Genomic DNA, 27,552 nt, shown 5'->3' with positions numbered 1-27,552 from the left:
TGATGTACAGTGAAACTCTACTGAGCTTTCAACAAATGAAGCTTTTACTAAACTGATTACCGAATCTGTTTGAAAGACAGTAAACTATTTACCGACATCCGTGCCAATAATTTGGTGTGTACCATTCGATTCGGGTCATCGAGATCGGAAAACGTCAAATGTCGGTTCTCCAGTAAATCTATTACCTTTCTATAGATAAAGGTAAAAATAAGCTACTTAGGATGCTATTCTGGAATTTCTAAAGCTATTTGAGCAAAATCATTTCTTTTAATCGAACATTTGGTTACTTGGGTTGGTCAATTTCCAGCTCTGGAATTCTTCAAATCAGCTCCAAAATCATTTTCACTTTGTAAGCTTTGTTGGTCTCTGGGGTCCAGGATGCCCAAAAATTTGTGGTTAAAAAACGTTGCGACTGGAATATATATGAGTAGTCCGCTGTCCGATTTTAACAAACTTAAATTCATATGGAAGGTCTTACTGATCCGTCGATGGCATCCGGATTCGACATCCGGTTTCGAAATAACATGGTTTTAAAAATATCTGATTGTAATGCACGCAGAGAAATTACAAAATCGGCTGTTACTGAACTTCATTCAGACCCGTTTGTAGGTTCCAGTTCACTTTGGATAGGTCGCTGTTGGTAAAACAATTCGAGTTGTACAGTTATTTATTATTGTTTTATTGTTTTGACATCAGTTAACAAAATTCAGTTGACGACAAATCACGTTTCATACAACATCGTACTTTTTTTAGTTTGAAGATGTTCAATTTTGTGCCAAATTACGAGCAATTGCAGAGAATCTTGAGTGTTTTATCTTTCGATAGTAATTCGATATTGAAGGTTTAAGGAAGCTATCGGTCTTTATGCTCTATGGGAAGCAACATGCAACATATTGTTTGAAGTGGCTTCAAAGCTGATGATTTTGATGTGAGAAACGAGGAACGTGAAAGACCGACGATAAAGTTGACAATCCATTTTTGGACAGCAAAGAAACGAAACTCAATAACAATTCGCTGATATATCCAATTTGTCACAATCAACAATTTACGAGCGCTTGAGAGGCATACAAAAATGCCTAAGATAGACAAATGGGTATCACATGAATTGAATGGAAGTCAGCAACAAAGCTGTTGAGAAAATGTGAATTACTACAGGGTGCTCCATCTTTTATGTCGGTATGTAAACGCTTAATGACTTTAACATTTACCAACCGAGAGATATGTTCTGAAGACGTCAATTCAGTACAATTTTAGCCATGGATCGCTTCACACCGAAACATCGTACTGAAATAGTGACACTTCACAACGAAAACAGTCGTTCCATTGTACATATCGGTAAAAAAATATCGCGGCAACATTGACTGGCAAGCCAGATCACCTGAAAAGCAAGGTTTACGCCAACCAGCCTCAAACTATTAGTAAGCGATTTTAATCAAGCAATTCAGTTAGAACGATTAAAATATGGTACCAGTCATATGAAAGTAATATTCCTTCAAAATAAGACCCCCTCGAACACATAAAAAAACTAGTCCGGGAACAGGTAGAAGAGTTTTGAAATGCTAGCACATGCGGCTCACTCACTAGAGCTAGCCCCTGCAGATTATCACCTATTTGAGTCGATGAAACATGCACAATTTGAGCTGCCCTACACTAACTTCGCTGAAGCAAGAAAAAAAACTATTGATTGTTTCTTCGAGTCAAAGGATACATTTCTCGATTTCTTTTCACAAACTACTAGAAAGATGGAAAAATGTGTCACATGCAACGGCAAAACTTTGAATGATTAAAGTATTTAATTTTCATTTTAAATAAGCGTTTTTGCAATTCTCATAAAGAGAGGATATGCAATTGATTTTCTCAGGCATTGCTGAACCGATTTGCACACACTTAGGTTCAAATGAAAGGTCATGAAATTTATTTTTTTTCAACCTTCGGTTCCGGAATTACAGAGTGAAGTGTGTTGAAAATTGCAAACCGTGATTTAGGGCGGCGATTCAAAAACAGGGAAAAATTCTTCTAAATATGACTCAAAACTATTGCAATTTGAAAATTCAAATGATCGGATGATTTTCCGAAGCGTTGTCTTTTCAAGATTTCGTATAAAGCGTAAAGTGCATTAAATTTCCAGTATTGTGAACGTGTTCTCTTGAAGATTTACCGAAATCTTGTTGCAAAAAGGGGTCATCGGGCCACAAAAAGGAGCTGACAGCGGCACGCTTTTGGAAATCGTTTAAACCGTGTTTCGTTCGTGGAATTGCCTGAAGTGATTGGACATTTTGACCAACATATAATACACACGAAAAAACTATTATATTCAAATGTTGATTATAGAGACAAACACTTTGTTTGAACTAAAGTTTGTTGATTCACTTTTCATAGTGCATGAAATTGAGTCAATAAAACGAAAATGAAACTAACCTGTGCTCCTGTTACTGCTGTATTAGAAATTCAAGTTATATGGGTAGTAATACTTGTTGAGACATAATGAAACATTTTTTGTGAATGGATTTTTTGTTATTATTATCAACATAATTATTTATAATTACAGTCGATCTATTCGTTGTTTTGAAACCGTAATAAGTTTTCGTTCCCTTTTCGTTATCCTGTACACGCTATACTAAATTGAACAAAGCACGTTGTGTGCGTCGTTCGCAAAAGCACTTGTGCTTTCTTCTTCCATACCAGCACGTACCGGTTTTGCATCGTCTTTTTGTATGACGGTTTGAAAGTTTTGACACTCATCGTCCTATAATTTCCGAAGCGAAAGTCGGATCTGGATGACATTGCACAGTATTTTCTAAGACAATGAGAGGTTTACTTCGAATCAAGATATGTGAAAATCGGTTTAACCATTGCCGATAAAACGGAGTAAGTTCCGTCTTCAGAATTTTTCTTCACTATTATTTAAGTTTTATAGAAACAAACGTTTCGTTCGGTTTAATCGGAACATAATGTCAGATCCGGATCGCCTTTTCGAGGGCTTTCTCAAGAATACTAAGACCTTTTATTTGCATCTTAGTTTGTGAAAATCGCCTAAAAAGTTTTTGAGAAAATTTGCTGTAAATTTTCTAATAAATTTGCACATATTACCTTGTAATTCCGGAAGTGAGAGAAAGACGAAATTCTGCAGCAGGCTATGGGACCATAAGACATAAGACTTAAGAATATAAGTTTGTGAAAATCTGTTCCGTCATCTCTGAGAAAATTAAGTGACATTATTTGTTACAAACACACAGGCATACGTACACACACATCTATATGAGAAAGGCAAAAAAGCGTAAGAATGGCTTTTAACTAGAGCGTTTCACCGGGTAAGTTTCAGGCCTACACTGAGGATGCTACCGGCAAACACAGCACAAAAAGTAAGCGCCCTTCTCCTCAGTGTCGAATAGACAGCCTTTGAATGAGCCCCTGTGTTTAAAGAAGTTGATGCAAGTTAACCACATTCTCCTTGCATGAATCGCTCTCACGTGCTCTCGTCTAGAAAATAGAGCTGACTTTTCCATGAAAATTTTTGTTGCGGTAAGGAAAAACGGAAATTCAACGATAAAATGCATTTTTGCTGAATAACCTTACACTAGAGCGTACACGGGCGTGTACACCTCGGTGAAAATATCTGCTTCCATCTCAGAGAATTTCAGAGCTCTACTCTAGCAGTTTAGTATGATCGAATGCTAGAGTTGAAAGAGAATAAACACGCGCTCTCATGACGAGTGTACACTTTATAGAACAGCGGTGTATATGTGTAAAAGAAAAGATCGCTCGTTGATGTTGTCAGTGCGAGGAGAAAAGTTACGCTTGCTCGTCGTCACACAGAGGAGATGAACATCTCTGTCAGTACCAGTGCGGTAAAACTTCATTTCAATCGAATTTTATTAGATAAAAATGAAATTGATGGCCGTTGACTGTCAGCATGTTCCTTCTCATTCATTTTACTTATGTTGCCGAGCTCCCAGAATTCATCGTCAATTGAATAACCGCGAACTTTTGCTTGCTCAATTTGTACTTGTTTCATTGTCTTCACTGTGGGGAGTGAGCAAGCGCGAATGAATAGGCATAAACATCAACTCGATAACACAAAACTCTCTCCGACCATAATGACAAATAGAGGGTGGCGGTTCTCATTTGAGTTTTCAATTATGACGAGCAAGTTAAAATCGATAATTTCGACTGTTTGAAATATATTGATATGTGTTTCGAAATTAAAAAATGAATACTGGAAGGAGGAACAATTAAGTTATATTCATTTCGTAATTGTTATCATGACTGGTTTACCTTTCATCCATTATCTTGAACCAATTCGAATGTCTACATGAAACTTACTTGAAGGCCGCTCTTTCATTGAATTGTAAGAGATATTTTGTTACTTGAAGAGATAAACTGACGGTAGTTAAACTGAGCTTTGGTAGAAAGAGAAACGAATGAAGGACGGGATGATGCCCATTCGGTGCAACAGCGAAGGTTGTTTGTTAGAATGTGAAGTTTACTGCAATAGAGTGATCGTCAGTGGGTGCACACATTCGATTTTAATTGAATTGAATAAAGTTTGACAGCACAGGTCAGTACACTTTAGGAGTCGCAATTTTTTAACATTGAATTGAAAAAGACATGGATATGGATCCTCCATTGTTTTGACCGCATCTGGCATCTGTTCCCTACGCCTATGCTCTCCAAGCTGAAGAACGAAAAAGTCGACCTTTTCGAGAAATGTCAAAATATTCCAAACTGCCCTTACTTGAGTGCTGTCGAAAGATAGTGGGCAATAATTAAGCGGTATCTGCGAAAAGATGGAAAAGAAGCCAGCTCTTTTTTAATGTTTCGATTATAGAGATTTTTACCTTGAGGTCATTTGCCTCTTCGGGCCAGAAAAACTTTCTAACCCTATGTGCGGGGTTGAGAATCAAAACCAAGCGGGCTTTGTGGAAGGTATCGACTTACCCATCACACTATACCCGTCCCCCGAAGCAAGCTATGTTGACTGTTTCAAGAAGATTTGGTCTGCAGCAAAACAAAAAGTTACGAAGAAAGTTGTTCAGATTCTAAAGGGAGGTAGAATAGAATAATCCAAACATATTGAAACTCACGTGAATTTGGTGAATTTGCATTTATATAGATTATATCTTTGAGTTCATTTGGAAATAAATGTTTTCTTTTCGAGAACAGTCCTTAATAGTCACTTTTTTCAAATCATTCAGTTTTATATAGTTAGGGAAAAATTTGGTCACAGACGCAAAAGATAATAGCGATAAAGCTATGGCGATGAAAGATACCATCATATAATCCTACATTAATACAAACAAATTTGGACCTGTTTGAAATAAATGAGCAGACAAAAACTACGAATTCACTGGCTGTTCTAAAATTGACTGAATACTCGAATTTAGAAGATACGACATAACTTTACTTTACGGAAATGATTGAATGGTGTTTTTCATACGGGTATTTCCGGTGAGGGTATGTTATTTGTTGCTTGTATGTGTTTATCAAATACTGCTTGTATCTCTCAAAGTTGTTTGTCTTTAATAAACTATTTGACTCGCAAGCAACGGATCGTTCGCCGAGTATCTCGTGAATGAAGCCTTTCCGGTACAAAATAGAAGAAAAAATAAACCATTCCCTTTCTTCTTTGTCAGTTATGAAAGGATTTTTCTGAGCGAATTGTTTCACAACGGGGGGAAAACCGGTATTTTAAGTATTCAAAAACTATAGTACAATGTTACAGTTCGGAAGCCATAAAAAAGGAAAAGTGTTAAGTAATTCATTGAATAATTTTTATACAGTTTCACCGACAATCTCGGGCTTTCGGTTGATGGTGGAACAATATGTCTGTGTATATTCGCATTCAAACAACTTTCATCATTCAAAACTTTCAAAACATTTAACAGACAAAAACCAAGCATAAAATGAGAAATTTTCTTGATGGGCACTCAGAGATCCTGCGGGATAACATTACCTCTAAGAGGCTTCGCGTTCATCTTGGCGGTTGGGTTTTGGTTGAAGCAATGAAGTCAATGCAGTGATGGAAAACCATCTTCTGTAAAATTTCTACCTAATTGCTAACTTCTTTCAGTATCCTTTCAAGGAGTTTTAAGCGAGCTACACTCGTCGTCAGTCATGCGTGCAACATAGCGAAACACTTTCGGCAAGTATAACAAAGTTAGATTTACTTCTGGATAATACCTAGTACCAACTTCACTGTAATCGCGTCTTTCTCCAATGTCTGTGTAGCTGTCAAGGTGCTAGGCTCAGCTGGTAAATCACGGTCGGTGGTTTCGTAGTCATTTTCCGAAAACCTCAATCAGCGTAACTATCGTGTTAGCCGTGCCCCGCAAATCCTCCCCCTCCCCAGCGGCTTAATCAGCAGAGGACGGGAATCGAGGTTATTCACTTTACGGTTGGGCGACGAATGAAATCAGTGTGTGACATATTTTGATTTCTATCTCACTTTACACCACAGCATAGCCGACGAATAGAGTGATGTTCAGAATGCGCAGAGCAGAACCATCAACAGTCAGCAGAGTGTGGCACCATGTTTCGACACCGCTGTCACCTCAAAACTCGTTTGTATGCTCGGATGACATGTTATGCGGTTTTACATCAGTTATCAGTCTATTTTCCTGTACGCTCCATGAATCGGATGAAAATGACACCCACTCCCACCGTCACAGGAACTACTTCTCTTTTGCTCTCTCTCTCTCTCTCTCTCTCTCTCTCTCTCTCTCTCTCTCTCTCTCTCTCTCTCTCTATCTTTGCCTCGCATACGGGCACACACACACCCATAAAATCTCCTGCCAGTTGCATTGATTCGACAGATGGGAAGCTCCCTGTTTTGCTATTTTCAGTTTCGTAACATGACAAAGATGTAACCATGCATCAGCGAACATGTGCGAACAAGCCTCCCCGGTACTCACACTCAACGTAAAATTTTCCGAATCATGACATCAACACACTTCACGGTGGTGAAACGGTGCATTCAGGTGTCAGAAGCAAATGTGCTAATAGGTAATAAAAGGAGCGAAAATTTTAACCGAGTAGCCCACTGTGCCACCTGTAGCCATCAATCCAGAGATTCGTGCATCATTTTGGCTTCCTAGGAACAGATCCAGCTTTGATTACTAGGTACTCGGCAGTTGAAGGCGTCGCACGTCTCTGACATGGCTGGCATGTGCGGTTCGTTCCGGAGTGTGAGCCTGTCAGCAGTTCGGCTTCTCGGGTTTTACTGTGCGATAATAATCAATATTTCCATTCACCAGGAGGGCTCATTTCCCGGTGACGCATCTTGTCCTGAATAGGAGACACTAGCAACAGCGAGAGCTTCCTTCAGTCGCACCAGCAGCCGTTCGGCCAAAACCGAGCATGTGTGTGAAGTGTATGGAATGGCAATTTTGCACAGAATTATTGGTAACCTAGTCATGCCAACCAGTCAGCCAACCCAAACCTATACCATTCGTATGTACGTAAACTATGGAGCACTCTGTCTCTGATGTAGATGCGCTGGTTGTTCGACGGTGCGGCACAATACACGGCACAAATAGGCAAAAGAGGCACAAGACAAAGTTTCAATGGGAACTTTTCGTGGTAAATTGTCTGTGGCATAACTTCTGGAAACCAGATCAATTTTCAACCAATTGTTGATTTTTTCCCAGTGATTCATGGTAGCTACGTGAGCAGTTTTGAAAGAGCTCCACCCCCCCAACGGACCACCAGCAAGCCTATATGGATGTGATCTACTCTACTGTGACCAGGAATGCTGCTGAAAAGAGAGCTGACTGAATTCTAATTACTTCCTTTCTATGGTTTCCAAATGGGTATCGGTCCCATGTTCTCGTTTTTGCGGTTAATATTCCCAAGAATGTCAGGATAGCCGGTCCGGGCCTCGTGCGGATGATGAATAGTGGCTATCTTATCGAAGAAATTTGATATTCGCACTATTTGCGTAGCATCCTTTGCCACGAAAGGAGGCAGTAGGAAGATTTTTTTTACCAAAATTTGTAATTGCAGTATATGATTAGGTAACGATGGGTTTGCAACAACGATCGATTATTATGCTTTTGATGTTAGTTGTTATAGATTGTTAAAGGGAAAATTTTTTGCTTGCATGATTTTTTAACTATATTTAGTTTTCATTAGATAATGATTTAAAAATAAGGCGAAGTTGTCACTTTGGTCTAGAGTTTTCTATAGCCTTATTTAGGAACCAGTTATATATGTCAAATGAAATTAGTTCTGTTTAAAATGAACCTGCCTAGCTGTTAACTAAATTAGGTAAAGAAAATAAATCAAATTAACAACTTCAACAACTTTTAAACACATGAATTACTTGAGTCAGCCCGGATAGAAGTGATTTGCAACCGAATAACGAGTTTTATTATTTAAACCAAACATTTCAATGGTAAAAATTAACATTATTTAGTTCGAAATAAGAATTGAAATTTAAATAATCATAACAAAGTGCATGAGCAAATAGCAACAAAATATAAAATTATGTCATTGTAATATCAAAGCAAGAACAAAATATTTATAGAAGGCGACTACCGGCTCAAGTGAACATAAATAAATTTGAATAACTCATCAATAACGAAATAAGATATAGCAACTAATTTTGCTACTAAACAGATATTGAGCATTTTCATCCTTCCTTCGATGAAATATCAAGAAAATATCTACTATTGCTACGGTAGTACATTATTGGAAACAATAACAATACTATTGCAAGTGCGCTTATCGCCCTGTGATATCGGATCCGGATGAAATTAAATATGCTTGAGAAATTGATGCGAGTTCCATTTTTGACTTGACAACTACTTCCAATGTTTACGGAAACAAATTTCGAAGATAAGTACATCCGAAACACCGACAAATAGACCAGATACAACCAAACTTCCATTTACGTAATAATCGGGGATTCGTAAATCGAATTATGGCGTAAAAAACAGCTTACGTTATTTGGAATTTTAATCGTAAAAAACGGCGACTGGGTAATGTCAGAGACATAACTGAATGTCGTGAATGCGAAAACAACTGACATGTTCTTTAATACTTCCGAATATCAATTAGTTGATCAATTGTATGAATTATGCAAGCATTCTCCTATTTCACTACTAGAATTTGAAACGATGCACCTAAACTAAAGTTCAGATTAGTTACATTATACATTCTGAAACACAATTATATATTATGAAATGACCAGTATAGTTCTTTATAATAAAAATATAGTTTAATCTGTATACGTGGTAACCCTGTTTCGCAGTGCATAATTCCAAACGACACCCATACTAGTATAAAGATGTGTTCTACATCAATACTTTCATTTTCGCATTACGTTAGTCGTAATTGAATGTGTTAGTGACGGTGCAAACTTTGTCTACTTCCATTTTGGTAAATCTGATGCTTTTGGTACGACAGAGATAATTGAATTAAATTCTACAGATCGCTAAGCTATGAGCTTCCACAATACGCGTCATGAGTTTTCCTCTTTGCTACTCGTTGATACCTAACATTTCAGGATTTTGAATTATTTGAGATTATGTCACACAACTGAGAATTCCATCACAAAATTGTGATCATGTTTCCGATGGCATGTAGCAAAAATTATGTTGATACGTTAGATACAACAAGAGATATTCACGATCAAAAACTTATCACTCTCTCAGGGGGTAAATTTTGAAAAGGCGCCCCATAGTAAAGTAAGTCGTATTCACGACAAAAGTTAACGTTATTTGGAATTTTGAACGTGAAAAAATTTTCCTTATGTATATGTATTATTGGATATTAAGGGGGGAATAGGGTCTAAATAATGAAAAATATATAAAAAAAAAAAAGGAAAACGTTGGGGTCTGGGTTTTTATATGTTGAAAGTGTGTGCAAAATATGAAAAAAATTGGTTCAGTAGTTTTTGAATGACGATGGACACGGACTTTCAAAACCTGCGCGTTTAAAGGTTTTTGTCTATAAAATCAATGGAAACAATTATTTACTCCAGGGAGCCCGTAGGGTCTAACATTTTCACAAAATCATATATTTTCTTTTGTATGCTTCAATAATGAAACATTTTAAGAATGTTTTGTTAATTTTTTAAGTCGATCGAAGCAGAAATATTGCACAGGTCCAATATTTCTGCTTCGATCGACTTAAAAAATTGACAAAACATTCTTACTTCTTCGCAGTATGAGATCGGATAAGATAAAGGCCCATAACTTGCCGAGTTTTTCTCCGATAGGCTTGAAAATTTCACAGAATATTTTCGAAATGTATTACTATGAGAAATCACAAAGAAAATAATAAATGATTTTTCAAAAGTGTTAAACTCTACCCGCCCCTTAACAATGTATTGGATAATTATGAAACGAAAATTATCAGTTTTTACAGGAAAAGGATGTTCTAAGTAGCATCTATTTCCAAGGTGACGACTTCCGGTTCATTGATATTTGTTACAAACCATCAGAATATAAGTATTTTTGGAACGCGTTTGATAAGTAGAAGTCGGAAAACGATGTTTGAGGTGGTTCCTAATTCAAAGATGGCGGCTTCCGTTTCATTGATATTCCTTGAAAAACAAAATAACCCTATGTTCAGAGTGCTTAAAATTATTCCAAGTAGAGTGATTTCGTATCATTTCAAATTCATATATATGAGGATTATAATATTATCACAATCGATGTTCAATCCCTATATTATTTTCCTCGTGTTTATGACAGTGCATAGAACAAAAATGACTATTCTGCCTTCCACTATTTTCGGCAAAAAGTAGTTTTGAAAGAAGGAATATCCTGGTTTTATTTATGTTTCATACACTTCTTGAGTCTCCATATTGTGTTCGCCATATTCAAGCCAATAAAGGTTGTTTTGTTTGCATTTTCGTTATCATAACGTTGGTATGTTATTAGTTTTTTTTGTAGTTGGCGCCTTCACAAAAGTTGTTTGTAATTAAATGGCGCTCCTTTTAATGAGAAAAGTTACTTTAGTGGTCCTTATTTAGATTGAAATCTGAAATCTGAAATTAACTTCTTAATTGACCTCAAAAATGAGTTGTATGAAATTCTATACTGAGCAGCTATGCTAAAAAAAACACCTCTCTAGCTTTTCATTTGATTGAGATACATCAATTTTCCCGAGTAAAAGAAGGGTGGCTCCAGAAAAATCACTTTTTGTGAAACGTTCTATGGAAAAGTTATCTTCAAAAGAGTTGTTGAACTTATTATTGCGCACAATTTTGCTGAAACAAGCTTTTTCATATGAGCTATGAGTAAAAAGTTATGATTGTGTGGCTCATTTTTCGAATGGACAGTGTATGGAACACTTGTGGAACTAATTTGATACAATTATTTTGCTGAAGAAAAAATACGTTAAGACGTTTAAGAGTTATGCAATGTGCTTGAGTTTTTTGAAGGTATTTTTAAGACTAATTTAAATAAGTTAAAAAAATAACACCCTTCCAATTTTCTCTTAAATTTTTACTTATGTTATAAAATTTCAGAAACCGCATAGGATACATTTTTATCTATCTGGCATCTAATGAATATTGATATTTAAAACTGGACTAGGATTTAATGAAGAAGCAATCATAACTTTTTATACAGTTCGCTCGTACATCTCATCCAAGTCAGTCGATATAACAAAACCGCTTACGTTCGGGACAGAAGAAACCAAGTACAGTATTGTGTAGTGAACAATAGAACGACCTCGAAATGAGTGAACCAAATGAAAAAAAGCTACCGCCAACACGAAAGAATACAATTATTGTTGACTTCAGACAGTGCAAAACTCGACCTTCGATACGAGAACTTGAAGGTTTGCTTAAGGAGCAAATGTATCTTGACATTAAGCGTGTGCATTTACTGCAATGCAATAAGATGAATAATGTTGTTTACATCCAGTTTTATAAAGAGTTGGATGCAATTCAATTCGCAAAAGACAATAACAATGTGCACAACATTCCAGTATATATGGAAGATAGTGCTATAGAAGTGCGTGTGCATGATCTTCCCTCAAGCGTATGTTTATTACGCATACACTTGAAGAAGCCTATACCTTCTTATGTGATTTTCGGTCAAGAATTCCTTGCAAATCACTTGTTACCTATGACAATCAGATGGTCAAATGGAAATATTGCCAAGGAGCTGTTCACTACGGTAAGCCATGTGATAATCTGGACAAGGAGGCAACTACCCCAAAGGACAAAGGTGCTTCCTTCACACCAACCCCAACCAACCCCAGTACACCTGTAACAGTCACCAACAACAGTGAAGCATCCCCTTCAACGAAACCATCAGTATCCCCTATAGAACAAAGTACACCAGCTGCAGTTAACAACTTACCCTCCAACCAACCAGCAACTGCAACCAATGTACAACAAGGCGCATCTACAGCAACTCTCAACGAGCCCAAGACTACGATCAACAAGGAAAACGAAAATAAAACGGAAATCACACACAACACCGACGATGAAGCAATGGATGATGAGATAAGCCACGGACGAAGTGACCCTCGATCCTCGTTGGATAGAAATGGAAACTCATCTCCCCCTAGAAAAAAGGTGACAACGAGATCCAATAGCAAAAAAAAAAAAATTAAGTAACAAAAATGTAAGCCAATCGGCCACCTAAAACTTTTACGCAAAAAGGCCAGAATAAAAATTTTATTAAAAAAAATATTTTTACTGATGAAAAAGCTTGGTTCAGAAAAATTATGTGCAATAATTAGTTCAACAACTCTTTTGAAGACAACTTTTCCATAGAACGTTTCATAAAACAGTTAGAACAAAAAAGGGGATTTTCAGGAGCCACCCTTCTTTTACTCGGGAAAATTGAAGTAACTCGATCAAATGAAAAGCTAGAGAGGTGCTTTTTTCAGCAAAGTTGCTCAGCATAAAATTTCATACAACTTTATTGTGCAGCAACATTATTTTTGAGTTCAATTAGAAAGTTAGCAGGCCAAAGTTTTACAATTACATAGTGAACTTCAATGTATGTGCTTTTTTAGAAACTGCAGCTTGTACATTTAATGAATCTTTAGTTTTGTTTGTCAAGATTTTTTGTCTGGATTTTTTGAAACCATCAGCCAAAATCTGTCCAGATCTTAAGCTTTCTTGCAAATTTATCAACAAAATGAATTTGAACTTATAAGGGATATGAGCTTGACCAATGGCTTTAAAGAAAATTTTGTTCGTTTCGTCGCCCATGAGAATGCATCCTTTGTATTTCCTAAAAACCTCATTGTTCAACCTCCGGGTATGTGATTTGGCCACTCGATTCTGTTTAGGTGTCCTATTTGATTGCTTACTGGCCCGCAAAGAACGAAATCCTTCTCCCATAGAATGTCATCCGGATTTCATAAGCCGACAGCCCTGGGATTTGCCCTAATCTCTCTAAATCTTTGCCCTTGTACTCAACCCCAATACAGCTTCCAAACCATAGTTCCTCTACGAAGTTAGTTGCGGATTGATAGCATACCGCTGATGAAAATTTTTTTTGGAAGCAGTACACACTAATTTTCGATTATTGAACCTGATCACCTCGGATTTTCGGAGTGGATTTGAAAAAAAAAAATTTAGCAAGGAGCAAAGTACAACTTCTTCGAAACAAAATTAATTCTAGTTTTCAGCACTGAAAAAAGAACAAATCGCAGTCAAAACATTCCAGATTCGACATCTAGTTACAGTAAATTAAACAGTGTAACTATCCTGATATTAAATGACTCAAGTTTTCTTACACGGCAAAGATAATGTCGTATCAGCTCTTGCATTCATAGAAAGAGCACAACATTTATTCATATTCTGAGGTAACTTATTTCTGTCGCCTTTATTTAGAAATGGCCTTATCATCCAATCAACCCTTGCATGCCAAAAAAAGAACTAATACCCATCTTGGCTTCGCGGAGCATAATAGAATGGCAACCGAAGCGTTATTAAATTGAGACACGTGAAGCAAGTCATATTTTTCATCGTTATTGTCTTTTTCCACCGCTCGAACGAACTCATTGAATTTGTTTTGCGATAGCATCGCTCTTGTTCAGTTCCTGTGCTGTGCAACTTTCCTGGCCATTATCTTCCTACAACTCACATCAAAATAGGAAAGATGTCATTAATTTTATTTGTGTGCCATAAAGTACAGGAAAGCATCGGATAGAGAAGTTGCACGAGGCGACGGGATCACTTACTCACGAAAAAAGAACCGAACTCCAGCGCGACCGGAAGGCAGAGTGCTTAAGTTCAACTCAACCTATAGCCCGGTGTAGTTCACTCCTGGGAGCCTCAAAATGGGGACAGATGGGCAGGGGAGAAACTTTTAATATGCTTATTGGCTTCCTGCCAGTCTCCGTCAATATCGACGCCGTTCGTTATTCGTTTTGAACCATCGACAACTTCCTTGCAGCAATCATCCCCTGCACCATCACCGCGGATGTCGCCACATTTTTTTCCCTCGGTGACAATCCATAAATTCATAGCCATGGACTGACACTCGAAACTTCACCGTCTTATCATTCAATTGAATGACGCTTCCATCGCATAAACTCTACGGACACCATGACAGAAGAATGCCTTCAGCAACAACCGGCCTGAATAATTTCCCCAACAACATAATCCACAAATGTACGAGCTCTTGCAAAACATATTCAGGGTTGAAACCCCACAGCGCCAGCACAAGTCTAGTTTCCGCTACCGCAAAGTTTCCAAATCCATCCCTGGGGGTTCATTCGGTCGCTCATCGCGCTCGGAAAGTGTAAACAGGAAAAGAGGATAGATAAACATCCGGCCAAATGCGGGGCCAAACTATGGACACATGCTGCACTTTGCGCTGATGGTTGGTTGACTACACAGACAACGTTCAACCCCTGCTATATCCTCCGTGGTGGCAACACACTCCAACCAGGCGAACGAAAACTGCCAGCGGGGAACATGGCCACGAAATAATCTCCACACTGGATCTCGTCTCTGCCAGACCGGCCTAGCTCGGACGTTCTGTGGAAGTGTTTTCCTACAAAGTGAACTTCACTTCCCTGGCACACCACAGCGTACCAATCGATTTGCCGATATCGCACTCGGAAATTATCGAATTAGATTCCAACCAATTTAATGAAATTTTTATTTAGTATATACTCGTAGACTATGGCAGCAAAAGATACCGGTTCGCGCTGGAATAACGGGCCCACTATGTCACTATTCGGAGGTAAATGGGCACTGGCATCCGACGGATGTTATTCTAACACGCTAAACTGGTCATGCGATCAATTTTGTGAAATTACGGTCGGTAGATAATTGAAGAATTCTCGACAAAAATACATACAAGTCTAGATCGAACTTTCACTCGTTATTTACTCATAAAAGAAGAATCAATTCTAATTGTTTGTTTGGCTATGTTTGTTTTTCAAATTTCAGTAAAAACTTTTACAGTGAATGTAAGAATCAATTTGTTAAAAATTATGTTACAGGTGAAATTGGAAATTTACTGATTCAACATTTGACATGAGCTTTAATGACAATGTTTTTCCATTGAACACTTCTGAAATTAATTTTTTATGGTTTTAACCTGTTTTTCCGAGTTTTATGTAATAAGTGAATAATGTTTTCAGCTCAAGGGGTTTTTAATAGTTGTTAATCAAATCGTTGTAATTCGAACGGTTTTCAGTTTTTAATTTTACCGTATAAAGATGAAAGCACGATAGAAGAATGAAATTGTTTTGGAATGAAACTGAACACTTTGCTGCTATTAGATCCGGACGACTTGTTGATTTGGAAATATTTGGAAAAATTGCTTTGCATCAACCAAGGTAAACCTTCCCTCAAAAACAGGTAGCTAACTGGAATGACAGCAATCCCTGGTATTAACAGCAGAAAAGGAGGAGAAATCAGGTTCGACTTGCTCCGATTAGGATGACCGAGTGAATTCCAGACTGATTTTTTAAAAATGGCCGAATGTATTTCTTTCATGTACTTTTTTCAAATTATTGCAATTCAGACGCTGGGGTTCAAAAAGAAGATTTAGGAAACAGTTTGGATACTCAAAAAAAATCTCTGAAAAAAGACGGGTGGATAATGTCGCGGACATAGCTGGAAGATGATAATTCGAATAAAATGGATATGCTTCTTTCACACTTCCGAATACAGATAAACATTCCTATATTAGTTGATTGTGTAAATTTAGCCACTTTTACTGTTTCGCTTCCAGAATTGTAACGCTGTATCTATACTAATACTAGGACAAATTGACGACAAACATACTCTACAATACAATAACATAATTCGGAATAACGCGAGTAAAAAATACAACAAACCCTGTTAAGGAAGAATCAAAAGAAGGAAATTTCGCATAGTACTTGGAAATTGTAATTGTAATTGTAATTGTACAGAATTTTGGCTCTACAACAGAGCCAAAATTCTGAACCAGGATTCAGGAAATAAAACCGAACTAAATTCAAAATAAGGAACGGCTTTAGAATTCAGTTACCAAATTCTGGTTCGGAAGCCAGTTCATGAATTAGGTTCTAGAATTATGAAACTGAATTCATGTTCCGAATTCAATTCCATTCCATATGCAGATTCTGAATTTTGGAAATGGATATTGAAACTGAATTTAGGAACTAAATTTTGAACTTAAGCTTGGGATTTTACTTATGAAACTGAACTCAGGAATTCAATTTTGGCTCAGAAGTCTGTTCCAAAATTCAGGTTTGGGAGTCTAACCTTTAGTTGTAGAATCCAGATATAAAATTCTTATTCCAGAATTTTGTTTCTGAATTCTGAAGTTGAAATTCTAAATAAAAGTGTCTGATTCGCGTTCCGAACATAAACATAGGGGCTATGATATGATTTTTCGAAAGTGTTAGACCCTACGCGCTCCCCAGAAAAATAAATTGTTTCCATTGATTTTATTAACAATGAACTTTAAACGCGTTTTTCTCTTGCGTCATTCGAAAACTACTTCATTTTATTTTTTTCAAATTTTGTGCACTTTTTTTACATGTAAAATATCAGGTGTACAACTTTGCTTCCGTCGTTTTTTACAAAATTAAAAACTTTATTGCGAAAAAGTGCTTACAGATGTATTATTCAAATATTGTTCGTCGCTGGCGACAACTTTCTTCCATCTTTCCGGCAATTTTCGGATCCCGGCTCGAAAAAAGGAGTCCTCTTTTGACGCTATCCATGAAGCAATCCATTTTTCCAACTCTTCGAAGGATTGAAAATGTTGATCTGCCAGGTCGTGTGCCATCGAACGGAATAGGTGGAAATCAGAAGGGGCGACATCTGAGGAATACGGCGGGTGGGGCAAGACTTCCCATTTCAGCGTTTCCAGGTACTTTTTGACCAGTTTTGCGACGTGAGGCCGAGCATTTTCGTGTTGGAGGATGACTTTGTCATGTCGCACTTGATATTGTGGAAGTTTTTTTTAGCGCGCGTCTAAAGCGCATAACTTGCGTTCGGTAGCGATCTCCTGTGATGGTTCCACCCGGTTTGTAGAGCTCGTAGTAAATCACACCGAGCTGAGCCCACCAAATACAAATCATAACGTGTGGATCTATGAATATGACGTCGAAACCGCACAACAATCAACCGAATGGCGTTTCGAAGGCGAGCCGTTGTTCTAAATTTTCATCCATTATAAAAATCGCCACATGAAAATTATTCAACTTCTTTGTATAGACGCCAAAAATAAAAGCTAATAGTACGATATGCGTCAAAATTTGACAGAATGTGTATAAAAGTGTTGCCAACGTTGAGAGAATAAAAGTTTACTGATTGGACAAGCGCGGGAATTTTAAAATGAAAATTCCGGTCCTTTTTTATCATAAGGTACAAATAGACGGCGCTCGATGTCCCTCGGTTTCAACTCGTACGGCACACAGTTTCCAACTTTTTGAATCATGCCCAGGGCCTTGAGACGTTTTGAAATGGCTTGCTCGAAATCACCATTTTTAAAACGTTGAAACCACCCCCGACACGTTCTTTTACTCAGAGCAGCATCGCCGAAAGTTTCCAAGAGCATTCGATGCGCTTCAGTTGCATTTTTTTTAACCATAAAAAATGAACATTTAGGTTTTTTTATGGTTTGTACAGAAAAGCACATATTTTATTTCAGTTTTCTTCACGTTTCGCCTTCCGCTCATCAGAAGCAGTTCAGTCGTCACTCGTTTTCGTTCTAGCCATCAGAAAGGATATTGCATCTCGGTGCAACATCCAAAAAGTCGTTTCATAAATAGTGTAAACTTTTCGGCTGCTTAGCGGTTCAAATTGAACTGTTAGGCGGAGATGGCAGTGCAATTTGAACTGCTTCAAGCACTGATAAGCCGAAGGCGAAACGTGAAGAAAGCTAACATAAAAAAATACAAAAAGTAAAAAAATATCAAACAAAATCATTGGAGTCTAGAAGAACAGTGAAATGATACCGATAATAAGGTTCACAATCAATTCATTTGGTTTCCATGTACTTTCTTCAAATCATTGTAACTCGAACACTGGGGTTCAAGAAGAAGTTTCAGGAAACAGTTTATACAGTCTAGAAAAATGCTCTGAAAAAAGGCGGGTCGATAATGTCACAGACAATGACAATTCAGTTACAATGGAATTCAGTTGCAAAATTCTGTCTCGGAAGCCAGATCATGAATTTAGTTCTAGAATTATGAAACTGAACTCATTTTCCAAATCCAGGTTTTGAATCATGTTCTAGAACTGAGCTCTGAACATAATTTTCGAACTTGAATACAGGAACCAAATTCAGTTCCAGAATTCAGTTCCCGAATCCAAGTTCCGAAATCAATCACAGCACACAGATTTTTAATTTTCTAAATGGATTTTGAAACTGAATTTAGGAATTAAATTTTGGCTCAGAATTCAGTTCCACAATTCAGAATCGAAGTTTAACATTTTGTCTCAGAATTCTGAAGTTGAAATTCCAAATCAAAATTCTTGATTCGAATTCCGTTCACTGTTGTCTAGAATTTTGGTTCTGGTGTAGATTAATAAATGATGGCAAAAATGCTCATCACTTGTTAATCGGTTTTTTAGAACCAATCAAATATTTCCAAACATTATAACTTTGTTTATTATGTTTTTACTCCAAGTTTTTCGTATTTTTTTATTTTATGGTAGAATATGTTTGTTATCAATGATTCATACTTTATTATATATGCACTGTTACGATTTCGGAAGCGAAGCAGAATTATTATTCCTATTAGAATGTGTGAAGAAAACATGTCAATTTTATTCGTGTTTACGTCCTCCAGTTATGTCTTTGAAATGACCCACCTAACTTTTTTCTATAATGCTCTACGAACTAGATTTTAGAAGGTGCTCCTAAACCTTAAACGTACGTAGTCAAGCTCGAATTTTCTTAGGGTTAACGATAGACTCTAACAAGACAAAGTACATGGTGGCCGGTAGAGAACAGGGCAGCCCAAACGGTGAAGGATCCGAGGTGACGATTGATGCGGTACGATACGAGGTTGTGGACGTTTTGGCCACAAGACATGGACGTTGAAAGAAACAGGTATTTGAGTATTCGGCATCTTTGAGTGGAAGATCCTGTGCTCAATACTTGATGGTGAAGAATAGAATCGAAATTGACACAGACCCATGAATCCCGAACTATACCATGTATACAAACATGCTGACATTGTAAGGATTATAAAACATGGCAGACTACAGTGAGCTGGACATTTAGCGAGAATGCCGGAAGAGAGAATGACCAACGTGATGCTCAGCAGAGAACCTGAAAGAGGTCGTCGACTGCGGGGTAGACTTCGCACTCGCTCGGTTTTTGCAATCGAGGCGAGCAGCGGGAGTACAGAGCAACTGAAGAACGGCGTCTCAAGATATCCTAGAGTATACTGAAAATCCACAATTCGCTCGGTCATGTTCCGAAGACGGGATGTGCACCGTTGAAGTAAGTAGGTAGGGTTGCATGTAGTAGTTGCTGATGTAAAGAAAGATATGTTGCGGCATTTGGGAGGACGATCCGCCGCCGCTTACGTAACAAGGCATTTCTTTGTACGACCATGAAGGCCATATTTAGATAGGGGTCATACATAAGGTATAGGTGAGGAGAGGTATAGGTGAAAAAAATGTCTTCTTTTACCTACGAAGGGGGATGTGAAAGTGATTTCATCTTACGTCTACGTGGGCAAACTACAGCAGAGAAGTGCTACAGAGGTATCGAGACAACGGGGTGAATTTCTACGAAACGGAAATAGATCCACCCAATTGCTGTCATCCTGCCCAATAAACCAATTTTGGATATTATGGACGGGTAAGGGTCCCGGCTCATTGCTCCATTCCAGGCAATGAAAGAGCCGATATTTTAGCCAAACGTGGTGCTATTGAGGGTGAAATTCATGAAAGACCGATTGCTTTCAACGAATTCTATAGCGCGTCTCGCCAAAGAACACTTGCCAGCTGGCAAGCTTCTTGGGATAAAGATGATCTGGGTCGGTGGATGCACTCAATTATTCCTGAAATATCGACAAAGGCATGGTTCAGGGGACTGGATGTGAGTAGAGACTTCATTCTTGTGATGTCCAGACTCATGTCCATATCACTACACGTTAGATGCACATCTCCTTCGAATTGGACTTTCCGACACTAATGTAATTTATAATAGCAACTCGCTTGATAAAAACAGTGTTTAGATTAACTAATGAATACCAACATACTAATGTGGTATTCGAAATGTATTAGGCTTAAAGTACTATGTATTGTGGATGCCACGGCGAAGAAAAACTTATGTATATTGCCTATGAAATAAACGTATTTATGAAAAAAAAAAATATGGACGGGTATAGTGTGATGGGTTATTCGATGCCATTCACTCAACCTGCCAGGGTTCGATTCCCAACCCCGCACATAGGGTCAGAAAATTTGTCTGGCCCGAAGCGGCGAATAACCTTAAGTTTAAAACCTCTATAATCAAAATAAAAAAAAAAATTGGGTATTGTCAAACAGAAGATCAAAACCCTTCTTAACCCAGCTAGTGGTATAGGTAGCCTTTCTCTTGCCATTTAAATAGTCTCCTCATAATTACATTTATTAGATTAGACTATAGTATTCTGCCGTTCTACGCATAACTAAATAATGGAAATCCAATAAAATACGAAGCAGTTATGTGTAGAACTGTGTGAGCTTATCAACCCAATAACCTAATAGTACCATTCAAACTTGTTTAAGACTTTCGAGCTTGATTCAGGCATCCTCAAGAAATTCTGACGCAATGAAAAACACTACGCTTTTTCGGTTAAGTCATGATTACATCTCTGATTATCTTCGAGAAGTTTGAGCCAACGAGAATGAGGCAGTTAGTCGATTACTTCACCTGTACCACTCCGGATCCGAAAGTGGCAGCTATTTACTTCACGAACCTAATCACCAGCCCAATAGGATACTTTCAAATGAGTCCAAGCTTGTTAAAATCGGTTCATCCATCTCCATATTAAGGGGTAAAAAACAACGCAATTTGTCGGTTACGTTACTGATACTATCATATCTCCTAAACCAGAAGTCACAGCCATTCGATCTTCGAACTTGATCAAATGTTGGAGCAAAATGGCTCACAAAATGTACGTAATTTGATGAGTGGTATTCGAAAAATAGTTCATGATGTCGGAATATGTTTTTCGCTAATTTCACTTTCAAGTGCACTAAATGATCTTCGATTTCATAACTAACAATGTTGTTTCATTAACATGAATTCAAAATAAATCGGGTTTTTCTCGTTCAAATATTAAATGACTCAAGCTTAATGTGTGCATTTTTTCGTTCGGAAGATTGACAAAAAGTCGACAGAACGTAATACGTCAAAACTGAACTCAACGAAAGCAAAGTATATTCCGTTTCCATGCATAATGGTGACTGATGACTAACTAGCGTAACTATTTATTCCATGTTCTTTTACTTACGAATGCTTTAATGCTAATCACGATGTTCTGAAATTTCAAGGAATAACTTTTGCTGTTTCCGTCAAGTGAGGTCGACGTGAAATTGCCGAGAATCAATGTAAAGACGACCACAAATGACTAGTTGGCCAAAAGACACCACCCCGAACTCACCGGGAAACGAGCGGTTCTTCCGGACAGTCTCACTTCAAAGTCACCGAAAGCTGAAAATTGCGCGCAGAAACTTTTCCAATGAACAACAGTCAAAACACGCCGAACTGCTGCTGCTGCTGCTGCTGTCGCTACCGACTCCCGTCATCGCCGCTACACTTTGACTCATTTTCGTAGGGTGTAGGGTTCTTTTTTTCTATTTTACTTCATGCACCTTTTTACAATCTTCCTCTTCGTTGCTTCTGTCCTGGTGCTTGTTAGTGAAGTGGAGTTTGTGAAAATTATCTTCCTATATCCCCTTCAGAACTCCACTGTTGGCGAAAGATAACCGACCAGAAGAAGCGAAAATAGAGCGGATAGGGTAAAAAACTGTTCTGACATTAAAAACTTGTCCCCTGAACTTTGCTAGCCTCCCCTGCGGTGAAATGCGCTGGAAGGAATGAGCCGGAGACTTGTTTATTATCGCAAGTAAAACTCTTCGACCATGGAAATTATTTGCCTATGAAAAGTAGGTTCCCTGAAAAAAAAATCCCAGATTTACACATTTTATTTGCTATACGGTTTCTTTGCATGCTAAAACATGGAAACATGCTGGTGTTGCTCTGATCTACGGCTTCATAGGAGTTATCATTTTTTACAATTTGAGATTTTCTTTCCCCTGCTCACAGCACTGAATCCTTTTGCCAACACCAACGAAAAACTCTCGCGGTCAAGTGAATGAACATCCCTCGCCGTTACCCGGCGCGACACGCACGGAGAAGGCGGAAAGGCCAAAGCGGAAGGATGGTAATTGTATTTTCAACAAATTATTCAACTTCCTATCTATGGTCGGGGTGCCTTGACAACTGACAATGTACCATGGCGACCGAGAAGAAGAAGAAATCTGCTGTAGCCGAAGAAGGTATGCAGCTGAAGGTGGGATGGGTCGGAAATACGGTTGTTATACGCGTTCTTTGAAATCAAGAAATGTGCAAGAATGTGCAATCCACGAAGTAGGAAAGACTTTGTGTCAGGAAAGCCAAATGATGAAGCATCTTTTTTCACTCTGTTAACTGGAATTCCCCAATGATTTTCGAAACAATGTAGCATTATTGGTTTAAAAGTGCATCACTTAATAGATCGCAAATTCTTATTAGTTAGTTTTCGACAGGAAGTGGAAAGGAGTGATGAAACGTTAATGAAACTGTTGGACTTTGAATCAGTTTAAAGTCGCAACAAGCTTCGAAATCAATTAGCATTTTCTTCTTAAGTTAAGTTATGTTTCGTAGCCTTAATTGTCAAAGACATTATAATTTACACTATATCAGTTAAAACTTAAAATACCACATTTTAGTTCCTTATTGTTGGTGAATTGCGGCTGATTTCTGTCAAATCGTACATTTAAATAAGACAACTCGTAGCTATCACTTAAAGGAAGAACGGCCGGGACATACCTGAAACGAGAATGAAATGAGAAACGCGTTAGAATGTTTGCACTAATCAGGAAAATTGCTTGATGCGAAAAATCGTTCACACACCATCGAACCAGCAAAGCAAACAACCTCAATTAAATTTGCAAATCAACTACCGATCAACTTGGCGGGCGAACAACCACTTGCCGTCGTCGCGCTATTGAACAGATTTCACATTTCATTTGGCATCGACAAATGAAGCAATTTGTTGAGTCATTAAATTCTAACACACAAAATCATCAACCGGGACACGGAATGCTATTGACACAGGCGGAAGAAGACACTGCCGCCGAAGCATCGGGAGAACAACTCAGCAGTATCGCATCGGGCAAAAGTTTTTCCTCTATCCTGGGCCCGCATAGTTGGGCCGGTTTGGGGGATGCTGATATTGAAAGACTTGCTCTCTCTTTTGCGGGTTTTAATCAATTTATTTACTTGCACTTCGCCGTACCGCCACGATTTAGGCCAACTGAGCAGGAATTTTTCGGAATTTCCCTTCCACCGACGCTGCCTGGAAAGAATGTCGATGTGATCAGTTGCAGATGGAAACCGGAAAGTTGCATGAAAAATGACGCTCCGTCTCGCTCGCTCCGCTCCGCTCTACTGGAAAGATCATCTTTGCCTTCGGAAACCGAAATCTGTTGTCAACGAACGGGTTGCAACGGGGAAGACAGTACAGCTAGCGGGGACATAATTTGCTATGCGGTGAAAAGATTTTCACTTGAAAGGATAACTAAATTAATATCCTATTTGTTTGGTCGCCGCCGGTAACATGAAAGGTGTGTGGCACATTTCGGTTTACTTGGCAGTAATTGAGTTTTCGTTGATGTTCATCTGGTGTGCGACGTTTATGGAGGTCGCATTTTGGCATTCCGTACAGTGCCATTTCTTCCTGCACTGAGATACGGTTTGATGAACCCTGGGAGTGACAGGTGCATTATGGCTTAATTATTTCTATTAACTTTTTAACTATGCGGAGACAGCAACATTAAGCAAATAGTTCGCACACAAAATGCTAACCATTACAAGTAAAATGACAAACAGCTTTCTTGCTCTTTTGTTACATTCTGTACTCAAAAAAAAATTTCACATAATGTCTAATTTAACCTTTTTTTTAGTTATGTACCTTTTATAGTTTTTACAGCAATATGCGTTTTCCTCACCGCAGCGCGTTACATATTAGAATTAATTTAATATTATATTAACTCATCGTAGCCATAAAAACGCAATTGATAATATTAACCTAATCCAGATATTCTTGAATTACTTATCAATTCTTCAGTATTTCTTATTTAGCCTATTCATTTATTTATTTATTTGTCGTCAAACTATAGTAGACCATTACATTGTATTGATTACATTTTAACACGTGTGATATTTTCTAAAATAAACATTAATGTGCATTATGTTCTAGGACCTAGGTCGTATTGAATTAAAATATTGTTTGAGCTGGGCTGTTGTCATTGTAAAGTCAATTGCTCCGCAATGCTTATTATAAGTTGACATCATTTGATTTAATGAACCAAATTTAGCATAGTTGGTACGATAATGATTTATATAGAATATAGCTCGGTTTCGTAATTGTCGGGAAGGTATATAAAAATTAAGTTTAGACAGAAGTAAAGATGAATCAACCCGATGTGTAACGATGTTATGTATGAATGAAACCATTAATTGTTCTCGACGCTCTTCTAATGTGTGGATGTCAATGAGCATGCAACGAGCTTTGTATGATGGTAGAGGAAATCTTGCCCAACCTAACTTACGGAGTGCAAATAATAGGAATTGCTTTTGAACTGATTCTATACGTTCCTTGTGAGTGATTGAGAATGGGGACCAAACAATGCTACAATATTCAAGTATAGACCTTACGTAGGCAATATATAATGTTTTAATCGTGTAAGGATCGCAAAAATTATAGCTGAAGCGTTTTATAAATGCAAGCATGTTATTAGCTTTGCCTATTATGCCTATTATAGTGATCGATGAAAGTCAACTTTTTATCTAAAATTACTCCTAGATCTCTAATTCTAATACATCTTTCTACTGTTTGATCGCCTAGTTTAATTGTGATATCTGGTGTGTTTTGTTTCCTACTGAAAGCTATTACTTTACATTTATTGACGTTTAGTTTCAAAAGGCTTTTGTTACACCAGACATGGAACGTTTGCACTTCATCTTGAAATACCACCTTGTCTACATCACTTTTTATTTCTAGGAAGAGCTTCATGTCATCGGCATAAATTAATACTTTTATGTGTTTTAAAATAAGAGATATATCGTTTACAAATAAAATGGATAAGAGAGGGCCTAGATAAGAACCTTGTGGAACTCCTGAGGTTACTAGGACATGGCTGGATATCCTCCCTTTAAATCGAACCATTTGCTGACGATCAGTCAGATACGACTCAAGCCATTTGAGTAGTTCAGGACCAGTTCCTATTTTTTGTAGTTTGAATAATAACATAGGTATATCAATGCGATCAAATGCTTTGCTGAAGTCAGTATAGAGAGCTTCTATGTAATTACCCTTATCCATAGCAGCCAGTGAGTAATTAAACCAGTGCAGCCAGTGAGCAATTAACAAATTCGAGTAAATTTGTTTTAGTCGAGCGACCCTTAAAAAATCCATGCTGCATATTAGTGATTCTATTTTTAACTTGATAAAACATTTTTTCATTGATTATCGCTTCAAAAAGTTTAGGAATGCAGGAGATAATTGCAATTCCTCGATAATTACACACATTTGATTTTTTTCCACTTTTGTAAATCGGTACCAAATAGGAGTCCTTCCATATTTTAGGAAAAATACCGGTCATGAGTGATTTATTGAAAAGCCAAAACAAGGGTGTGGCTAGTTCTAACGATAGTTTTTTCATGAATATGGGAGGAATTCCATCAGGTCCGGGACCTTTAGAGATATCTAATTTATTGAGCGTTTGCATAATATCTTGGACGCTAATGTGATGAATATTGATGTCACAAGCATGTTCAGGGAAGAAATTAAAATATTCACGGTCTCGATCCTCTTCTGAAAATGTAGTATATGTTTCTTGGAAGTAATTTGCAAATAGTGTACAAATATCTTCCGAATTATCTTCCAAAATTCAAAACAAAAGATAGTAGAAATAAACCTGGTTCCAGTTTAACTGGAACAATAATATACTAAAACCGACAAGAAAAACACCTTTTTTAAGTACAGGTAATTCACTCAAATTATTTCATGTCCGTTTGTTCAACAATATCTCTTTAATTGAAAGTTTATTTGCTCACTATTAGCTGGTCCCATGGAAGAGAATGGTGGCTATAAACGCATGCCGGTGTACGTCTAACGTATAATGATTGGGTGTGAGTTTGGAGTCGGAAGTCATACGGACGAAATACCTGCGGTACAATACATAGGAAGCTGGACTTAAATGTCAGTTGTAGACCTGGAAGAGTTCTTAGTGTAAATAGGATCGTAATTCTAGCCATGCAGTGATTCGGTACGCTACGAATCGGTTGCAAAATCTATTGAAACAGTATGATAAAATTTCACAGCCATTAATTTACCCACTAAAACACCTTGGATCTCCAACCCTACCTCCCCGGCACCACCGCTAGGTATTACTTCGGGGTGGAAGGCTATTATTGCTCACAGCATCCTCCCCAGATTCATGCAGAACGGGGATCAGCATCCTGTTCTCGAGGGATCGACCAGTTGGATGACGAGGTCGGTCCAGTGATGCCGGTTGGAGGGTAACTTCCGGTTCACTGGCGCCTCGACGACCCAAAACTGATGCTACGTTGCGGAACTACTCGACTAGTCTCCGCCAAAAGATCTAGTCTACACCGACGGAGCGTTCCCCGACGAGGGAAGTCCTCCCGAACCGACGCTTACGGTACGCGTCTACGACCCGACCGAGAGGATGCCTAAGTCGATCCAATGATTCCGGTTGGAGCGTGACTTCCGGTTCACTGGCGCTTAGACGATCCTAGCGGTACCACGCGACGATCTACTCATCTAGTCCCCGACAAAGGATCTAGACTACTCCCGGCGAAGGAGAATCTCCCGACACCTAGTCTCTTA

The 27,552-nt window shown here is 38.0% G+C and overlaps 1 protein-coding gene across 2 annotated transcripts in view; it reads right to left on the bottom strand.

The window, feature by feature from the left end:
• LOC131433655 (CUGBP Elav-like family member 4) overlaps positions 1-27,552 on the bottom strand; it is an 807,399-nt gene that overhangs the window by 668,677 nt on the left and 111,170 nt on the right. The window lies entirely within an intron of this gene.

Source organism: Malaya genurostris, chromosome 3 (genome assembly GCF_030247185.1).
Source record: "Malaya genurostris strain Urasoe2022 chromosome 3, Malgen_1.1, whole genome shotgun sequence".
Lineage (NCBI taxonomy): Eukaryota > Metazoa > Arthropoda > Insecta > Diptera > Culicidae > Malaya > Malaya genurostris.
This window is presented reverse-complemented; position numbering and strand designations above follow the sequence as displayed.